The 8,817-nt window shown below is 39.4% G+C and overlaps 1 pseudogene; it reads left to right on the forward strand.

Annotated features, from left to right (window-relative positions):
- Nucleotides 1-3,935: 3,935 nt before the first annotated feature.
- On the forward strand, nucleotides 3,936-4,340 carry LOC125363382 (annotated as a pseudogene).
- Nucleotides 4,341-8,817: the final 4,477 nt, after the last annotated feature.

Genomic DNA, 8,817 nt, shown 5'->3' on the forward strand with positions numbered 1-8,817 from the left:
TGCTTGAGGATAGTGATCTACCACTTTGAGCCATAGTGCCATTTTCAGCTTTTTAGTAGTTAGTCGGAGATAAGCATCTCACAAACTTTCCTGCTCATGCTGGCTTTGAGGAGCTGGAAATACAGCCATGAGCCACCAACACCCAGCTACTTTTTTAAAACAATTTTTTTTGTCAGCCATGGAGCTTGAACCCAGGGCCTGGGTACTGCAGCTGAGCGCTTTTGCTCAAGGCTAGTGCTCTGCCACTTGAGCCACAGCACCATTTCCAGTTTTCTTGTGGTTAATTGGAAATAAGAGTCTCATGGACTTTCTTGCCCTGGCTGGCTTCAAGCCGTGATCCTCAGATCATATCCTCCTGAGTAGCCAGGATGACAAGCATGAGCCACCAGCACCTGGCTTACATTTATTTTTAATAGCATCAACTGTGGAGCTGAAAACAAGGGAGAAAATGGGCCAGGGAAAGTAGGGGGATATAATAGAGCTGTCCTGACAATTGTGGAACTTGAGGTGATAAACGAGCAGGAAGTAGGACTGGGAATGTGGCCTAGCGTTAGAGCGCTTGCTTAGCGTGCATGAAGCCCTGGGTTCGATTCCTCAGCACCACATACACAGAAAAAGCCAGAAGTGGTGCTGTGGCTCAAGTGGCAGAGTACTAGCCTTGAGCAAAAAGAAGCCAGGGACAGTGCTCAGGCCCTGAGTCCCAAGCCCCAGGACTGGCAAAAAAAAATAAAATAAAATAAACAGCAGGAAGTATTTCTCTTCATAGACCTCTCTACTTGTGTACAGAGAAGAAAAGCTGACCTCTAGAAAAGAAATCTGATGGTCAACAGCAAGTCTTGCTCCCCAAGAACTTTATGTTAAAGGGAACATTTTTTACAAATAACCAGGTAAGCCAAAGATCACATGTGCACTAGACTTTTATGACAGATGGGTGACATCCTTACATCACAGTTTTGTCCTCTTCGCAAGGCAGTCCACCAAAATGCCCTCCTATTCACCCATCCACTGGCTCATGCCTACTGAATCTCAGAGAAGTATAAGGCATTGTGCTCGTCACTGATGCGAGTCCCTCAGGCAAGTCAGCAGTGTGAACATGCTCAGACTTCCAACGGCCCGAGGAAAAAGGATCCTGCTTTTTCAAAGTGTCAACACGACACACACACAAAGAAAATTCCACAGAAAACCATTTCTTTCTTTCTTTTTCTTTACTGTCAAAGTGAAGTACAGAGGGGTTACAGTTTCATATGCAAGGTAGTGAATGCGTTTTGTATCCAACTTGTTACCTCCTCCCTCATTTTCCCCCCACCTTTCCGCTCCCCCTTTCTTTGATATCTTTCAAGCTCTTGATGCATGGATCAGGATTGTATGTTTCTGTGGGTAGTTATAGAAAATATACATATCCCTCTAAAATGCATGCAAAATTATTCTCTGGACCTCAATAAGTTTTGCCGTTCATTAGTTGTGCCCTCCAAAGTAGTATAGAGCCATGGTGAGCAAAAGTGATACAGAAGATGGAACTCAAAGTGATGAGAGGATTGCTTATTTATTGATCCAATAAGCATCCTTGCATACGAAAGACCCCCAACAAGACAAAGCAGTTCTGAACCTAAAGGACAGTGCCAAAAGGAACACAATACTGATCTTCAGATTATACTACACTACAGAGCCATAGTAACAAACCAGCATGGTATTGCCACAAAAGTAAACACATACACCAACAAAACAGAATAGAGAACCCAGAGATAAACTCAGATAGCTACAGCTATCTGATTCTTTTTTTTTTTTTTTTTTTTTTTTTTTGCCAGTCCTGGGCCTTGGACTCAGGGCCTGAGCACTGTCCCTGGCTTCTTCCCGCTCAAGGCTAGCACTCTGCCACTTGAGCCACAGCGCCGCTTCTGGCCGTTTTCTGTATATGTGGTGCTGGGGAATCGAACCTAGGGCCTCGTGTATCCGAGGCAGGCACTCTTGCCACTAGGCTATATCCCCAGCCCAGCTATCTGATTCTTGACAAGATGTATATTGGAGAGAATATAGCGTCTTTAACAAATAGTGCTGGGGAAACTAGATACCCACATATAGAAGGTGGAAACTAGATAAATCCCTACTTCTCACACTTTGTACAAAAAATCAATTCAAAATAAATCAGAGGCTTTATTTAAAGACATGAAAATTTGAAACTACTAACTAAAATTAAAAATAACAAGTAGAGGGGCTGGGAATATGGCCTAGTGGCAAGAGTGCCCTGGGTTCCATTCCCCAGCACCACATATATAGAAAATGGCCAGAAGTGGCGCTGTGGCTCAAGTGGCAGAGTGCTAGCTTTGAGCAAAGAGAAGCCAGGGACAGTGCTCAGGCCCTGAGTTCAAGGCCCAGGACTGGCAAAAAAAAAATTAAAAATAAAAATAAAATAAAATAAACATGTAGAGAAAACATCAAGCTATAATTATACAGAACTATATTCTGAATAGGACCTCAATTGCCCAGGAAATAAAAGTAAGAACTGATACGTGGGATTGTGTCAGCTTTTAAAAGTTTCTGCACAGCGAAGTAAATAATTATCACTGTGAAGAGACAGCCTACAGAATAGGAGAAAACCTTTGACAGCTATTCTCACAACAAAGGATTAATATCCAGAATTTAATTTTTAAAATTGAATAAAAGCACTCCAAGTACAAATAATCTAGTCAATACATGAACAAATGAACTGAACAGACAGTTCTCAAAAGAAGTATAAATAGCCAAGACACACCAAAGAGAATGTTCCAGAAAAATGTTCCAAATCTGTAGGAAACCTCAGCAAAATACAAGTCAAAACTACACTGAAATTCTCCTCCTCAGTCAGAACGGCTGTCATCAAAAATACAAAACAACAAATTTTTTCAAGCATGCAAGAAAGTTAGGGAGAATGTACTGTTGGTGGAAATATAAACTCATCTAGCCACTACGGTAATCAGCAGGGAGCCTCTTCAATAACTAAAGATAAAACTCCTGTGTGCTTACCTAAATAATCAGAATCAAAGTACCGTGGAGATAGTGTGTCCCCTTGTTCACTGATCTCGGCACTATTTACAATAACCAAGTTATGCAATCAACCCATGTTCCTTCCTACCAACAGAAAACTGAATAAAGAAACCATGGTGTTTCCATTTGATGGAATATTGTTCTTCCATAAAGAAGAATAAAGTTGTGCCATTTGCAGGAAAAATGAATGGAACTAGACATCATAGTGTTAAATAAAATAAACCAGTCTCCAAAAAGTGAATATTGCAAAATCTAGAACTTAAAAAATGAAGACAGGAAAGTAGAAGAGAGATACCTGGGAAGGGAAAGGGGACAGAGAAGGGGAGTGAACAGGGAGATGAGGACACTTAAAGTGCATTGTATTAGCATATGGAAATGTCATAATGAAACCATTGGTTTTGTGTAATTAAATACACTGAAAAAAATAATAACAGAAGTATGGCTCAAGTGGTAGTGTGCTAGCCCTGAGTGAAAAAGCCAAGTCAGAGAACAAGGCCCTGAGTTCAAGCCCCACAGCAGACAACAAGATGAAATAAAACTGCTTTGGGGCCAGTGGCACAAGCCTATGTAATTCTAGCTCTTCAGGAGGCTGAGATCTAAGGACAATGGTTCAAAACCAACCTGGGAAGAAAAGTTCGTGAGATAATTAACCAGCAAAAAGCTGGAAGTGGAAGTGTGAAGGGTACAATCCTAGCTTTGAGTCAAAAAGCCAAGCAAGAGCTCAAGGTCCTGAGTTCTAGCCTCAGTACTGTCAAAAAATAATAATAATAAATAAAATAATAAGATTAAAATACCTTCCTCTCTTTTCCTGACCCATACTCTGTGCTGTGGATTGTAGCACTAAAGAAAAACATAAAGCAGCTCGTGGCCACTCAATGACCCAGAACTAGGGCTTTGTCTCCTTTTATTAGGACATGGTGTGGACTAAAGGAGACAGTGCCCCAAGCACCTATAGAAAAGTGGTGACTTCCCGCGCCCCCAGGAAGGTGCTTGGCTCCTCCACCTCTGCCATCAACACTCCATCTCCTTCACCCAGGAAAGCTGAAAACAAGTATGCAGGAGAGAATCCAGTTTGTGTACCCCCAACTCCCAAGTGGCAAAAAGGAATTGGAGAGTTCTTCAGGCTGTCTCCTAAAGGTTCTGAAAAAGAAAATCAGACCCTGAAGAGGCAGGACCCAGTGGCTCAGGAAAAGCAAAGGAAAGAACATGTCCTTTGCAACCTGATCACTCAGATGATGAAAAAGAATAGAACTGTATTATTCATCTTTGAATAATGTCTGGTGTTTAATCTGGTATCCTAGAAGTTTGTGAAGATGTTTGTCCAAACGGCTTTCTTTTTTTTTTTTTTTTTTGCCAGTCCTGGGGCTTGGACTCGGGGCCTGAGCACTGTCCCTGGCTTCTTTTTGCTCAAGGCTAGCACTCTGCCACTTGAGCCACAGCACCACTTCTGGCCATTTTCTATATATGTGGTACTGGGGAATCGAACCCAGGGCTTCATGTATACACTGGGCTATATTCCCAGCAAAATGGCTTTCTTAAATAGGCATTTGATTTAAAAAGTGAGGCTAACACTTAATTGTTCAAAAGTAAGTATTTGTGAATTGAAGAATTTGTAAAATAATTTCAGCTCAGTATTCAATTTAATGCAATATGTTGTTTCTTTGACTAGTATTAAGCTTCTGTTTTCATCAAAAATCAGATTTCATCATCTAATTACTAATTTGCTATTTTGAGGTTTAAATCTTTGTACTGATGCCATTTTTGTGAACAATTAGTTATTGGAATGGGGCCATATTTCTATTCATTTTGTTTGCTTTAAAATAAAACAGACTTTTACATATCAAAGAATTCGGTACTATTTAAATTTAGATGAAATCATTTTTCAGAAAGAGGCTAAAGACATAATGTTGAAAAAATGATGGGTATCTCTTTAAAAAATGTTCAGGACATTTTGTTCTTAAGTTTAAGTGAATGATAATGAACACTTCTAAAATGTCAGTGAAAGATTAAAAAAAAACTAGCATAGAGTCCACAAAAGATATTACATAGACTACACTAAAAGTAGATTTTTTTATTAAAAAATGTGTTTATGTGGTACTGAGGATATAACTGAAGAGAAGTGGGTATAATATTGCTAACAAATTCTTGCTTCCTCATCATACTCTTTGTTTACTGATAGACTGTCAGTTTTCAAAACTACCCATGTTTTAGCAAGAAAGGTTTTGTGAAATTTGTTTGAAATAAATGACTTCACAAAAAAAAAAGAAAAACATAAAGCAAGTCGCAGTGTTACTTGTCTACAATCCCAGCTCTCAGGAGTCCAACTTAGGCAGATTGAGAACTCAAGGTCAGTCTGGAGACAAAGATCGCAAAGTATGGAAGAAAGGAGGGGAGAGAGGGAGGGAAGGAGGAAGAAAGGAAGGAAGGGAGGAAGGGAAGGAAGGAGGGACCCAGGATCACAAAGCAAAAATTATCACAAGTTAAATTCCTGCTTGGAGTTGTTTGTGCTCTCTTAAAGCAGGTGAGTATGTAAATACTTCCTGCGCTGTTAAATGGGTATATTTTTTTAAATGTGTCCGGGTATGGTGGTATACACCCATCATCCCACCTACTCAGAAATGGAGGTAAGGAGGATTTTGATCTAAAGTCAACAGGGCAAAAGTAAGCGACCTTACACCTAAAACAAACTGAAAAAGCAAAAGCACTGGGAGGGCTTGGTCCATCTATGGGGGGTGGGGGGAACAGAGACAGAGAGAGAGGTGAGAGAGACTGGGACAGAAACAGAGAGACAGAGAAAGAGAAAGAGAGGAGAGAAGAGAGAGAGATGGGAATGGGATATTGAAAATAGAAGCATTATGAAATTGATCTAACAGCAGGAAAGGAGTCAGAAAGTGTTTCACAGCATAGGTGACAACTGAGCCAACCCTCTTGGGCAACTAGGAGCTTTTAAGGTGAGCAAGAGTGGAAAGCTCATTCAAAGCAGCAAGACAGAATATCACATTTAACTGTGAGCAGTTTGATGGGGGAGATAGCAAATTGCATTTAACCACAAGCATTTGATGTGGGCAGAATAAAGATGGGGTGGCAGCCAGACTGGAAGGGAAGCAGGACCAGATCACAAAAGCTTTTAATTCATTACTAAGAATGAATTTGTGTTTTAGGCAAGGGAATCACATGGTCAATTTGGGTATGAAGCTAGAGGTATAAAGTATTTGATTTATGGGTTGAATTTATGGAATACAATATAGACAGAGCTTAGCGATGGGGGGAGAAGCGGAGAAACCGGCCCTTCTGAGCACCATCATTTAAGAAGCAGGAAAACATTGTTAAGTATTTATTTTAAAAGAAGGATAAAATATCCAGACACCAAAGACTTATGCCTGTAATCCTAAAATTGGAGCCTCAGGGTTCAAAGCAAGCAAGGTCAGAAAAGTCTGTGAGATCTTTATCTCCAGTAAACTACCAAAAAAAGCTAGAAGTGGAGCTGTGGCTCAAGTGGTAGAGCACTATCTGTGAGCAAAAGAAGCTCAAGGGCAGCACTGAGGCCCTGCATCAGGACCAGCACCCCCCCCCCAAGAAAAGAGATAAAATGGAATACAGGACAATATGAGATTTCCATCCATACAACAATGAACTACATTCATACTACGAAATACCATGTAGTTTATAGAATGTAACTGATCATACTACTTACTGTCAGAAGAATACAAATACACATTCCATTGTTTTATGGGGAAAGTCAAACATCCCTACATATGTTTTTACAGTATTCTATAAAGTTAAAAAAAATACGTATGCACTGTTGTTTGCTTTGAGTGGTATAAACAGAAATAGAGATTTAGGAGCAAACAAAAATGAAGATTATTCAGAAGAGCATGTTGTAAAATGACCACACATAAGAAAATATGGATATTCCAAAAAGATTTAAATGAATATCAATAAATAAGCTTTTATGTGTTTCAGTGAGAAAAAATAAGCAGAGGAAGAAATAAAAGTCCACTCTATCTAATGACTTTAATTAATCTACCATGCTCTGGGTTTCTGCCAAGTTTCAGTGACCCAACAATGAAAACAAAGACAATTCTGTTGAGTTGGTCCACCATTTGACAAGAAAGACAAAAGTTCTAGCATATAAAGTTTAAGGGACTCAGATGGAAGAAAAGTACCGTACCTTAACTGAGATGTTTTACTCAAGGCGGAGGGAGGAGCCAAAATATATCACAAGTTCAAGGAACTTAGGAAGTAAAATAGATGACTGAGAAAAAAAGGCAGTAGATTAGAAATTGATATACCAGATCCAAAGTGGGACCATGAAAATGAGTTCCAGAAGACAAATGCATTGGAGTAAACAATCTCATGCTAGAATACTAAGTTTCCAAAAGCTTTATTATGTTCTAGGCCTAACAGCCATATGAGATAGAAACTATTGATATTACCATTCATGTTTTATAGGTGAGGAAACCAAACAACAAAAAGGTGAATCAACTTTCCTAAAGTCACACAACTATTCTAGAAGGAACAGAGATTCAAACCCAGGCAGTCTGGCTTCCAAAAGTCTTGTACCCAGCACAACACCATTCTGCTCCTTTCTCCAGAATGACAACTATAGCATCTTGGGGCAAGACTTTAAGTCAGAAGCTATATTCTGTAGGAAGACAGAGAATACATGATCATCTAAAATGTAACCAAAGGCTCTCCTTAGTATCAACAGTGTTGACCACACTTGGGTTTCTATTTGGTGTGATTTTAAAGCAATTGATCTTCAAATAGCAGCTGAAGAGACAAGATTTCTTTTTTCTGTGTTCTTTCCCTGAAATTTGCACAAAAGGTTTTTATTATATATTTTAAAAAACGAAACTAAAATGATACCCTGGGTATTCAGCCTGTACTGGATTGTGAAATCTTAACTTAATTGATTCTATAAAAATCCACAGCTTAGCAGCCAAATATATTCATCTGAGGGAAAAAAAAAAAAAAAACGGCGCAATTCACAGTAGAATCAGATGTTCCAGCTCACAAAAGAATAAACAGCTGCTGACAGTTAGCTTCACAGCCCACCTTCCAACACAGAAGCCTTCTGGGACACCAGCCACCCAAACCATCCTCAAACTAACATGCTAAGGAAAATACCTAGATAACAGACTCATTCTTTAGTCCAAAGTTTCAATACCCCCAGTCATTGTGTCGCTACATAGAAGCGATTCTCCTTGCTCAGTACTCCAACCCATTACATCATGCTGGTTTTGTATCAGTTTTCATCCACATTTTACTGAGAATTATGCCAGTAAATGGCTTAACTGACAGCATGACATAAATCTTGTAGTCTCTGTGATGGGTAGAAGTCAGATGTCAATATAATGTCATCACCTACCTCCTTCAATATTTGTGGCAACAAGCTTCAGATAAACTATGGCATGCCATGATTTTTCTGTTACTAGAGGAGGGACTTGTCTGCATTTAAATTTTATAGCTTCCTGTTGACAGCCATTGTAATTTTATCAATACACCCTCCCAAAACAAATAAAAATCCTTGCAGAAAATACTTGTACCATCCACCCCCACACTCTCTAGCAAGGAATAGTAAATCCAAATGTAGCATAAGTAAGCTAAAAGCATGACAAATTCTATTTTCTACCATGTGCATTATCAAGACTGAATGATTGATTAACCACAGGGACTCAAACACTGGTATGGGAGGCAAGCAATATAGCTCAGGAATCCTAGCATTCACAAGTACCAAGATTCCATTGCCAGCACCCCAAAACAAGCAAACAAATGATGGTCAATCATTTCACA

Source organism: Perognathus longimembris, chromosome 14 (genome assembly GCF_023159225.1).
Source record: "Perognathus longimembris pacificus isolate PPM17 chromosome 14, ASM2315922v1, whole genome shotgun sequence".
In the NCBI taxonomy this organism is placed as follows: domain Eukaryota; kingdom Metazoa; phylum Chordata; class Mammalia; order Rodentia; family Heteromyidae; genus Perognathus; species Perognathus longimembris.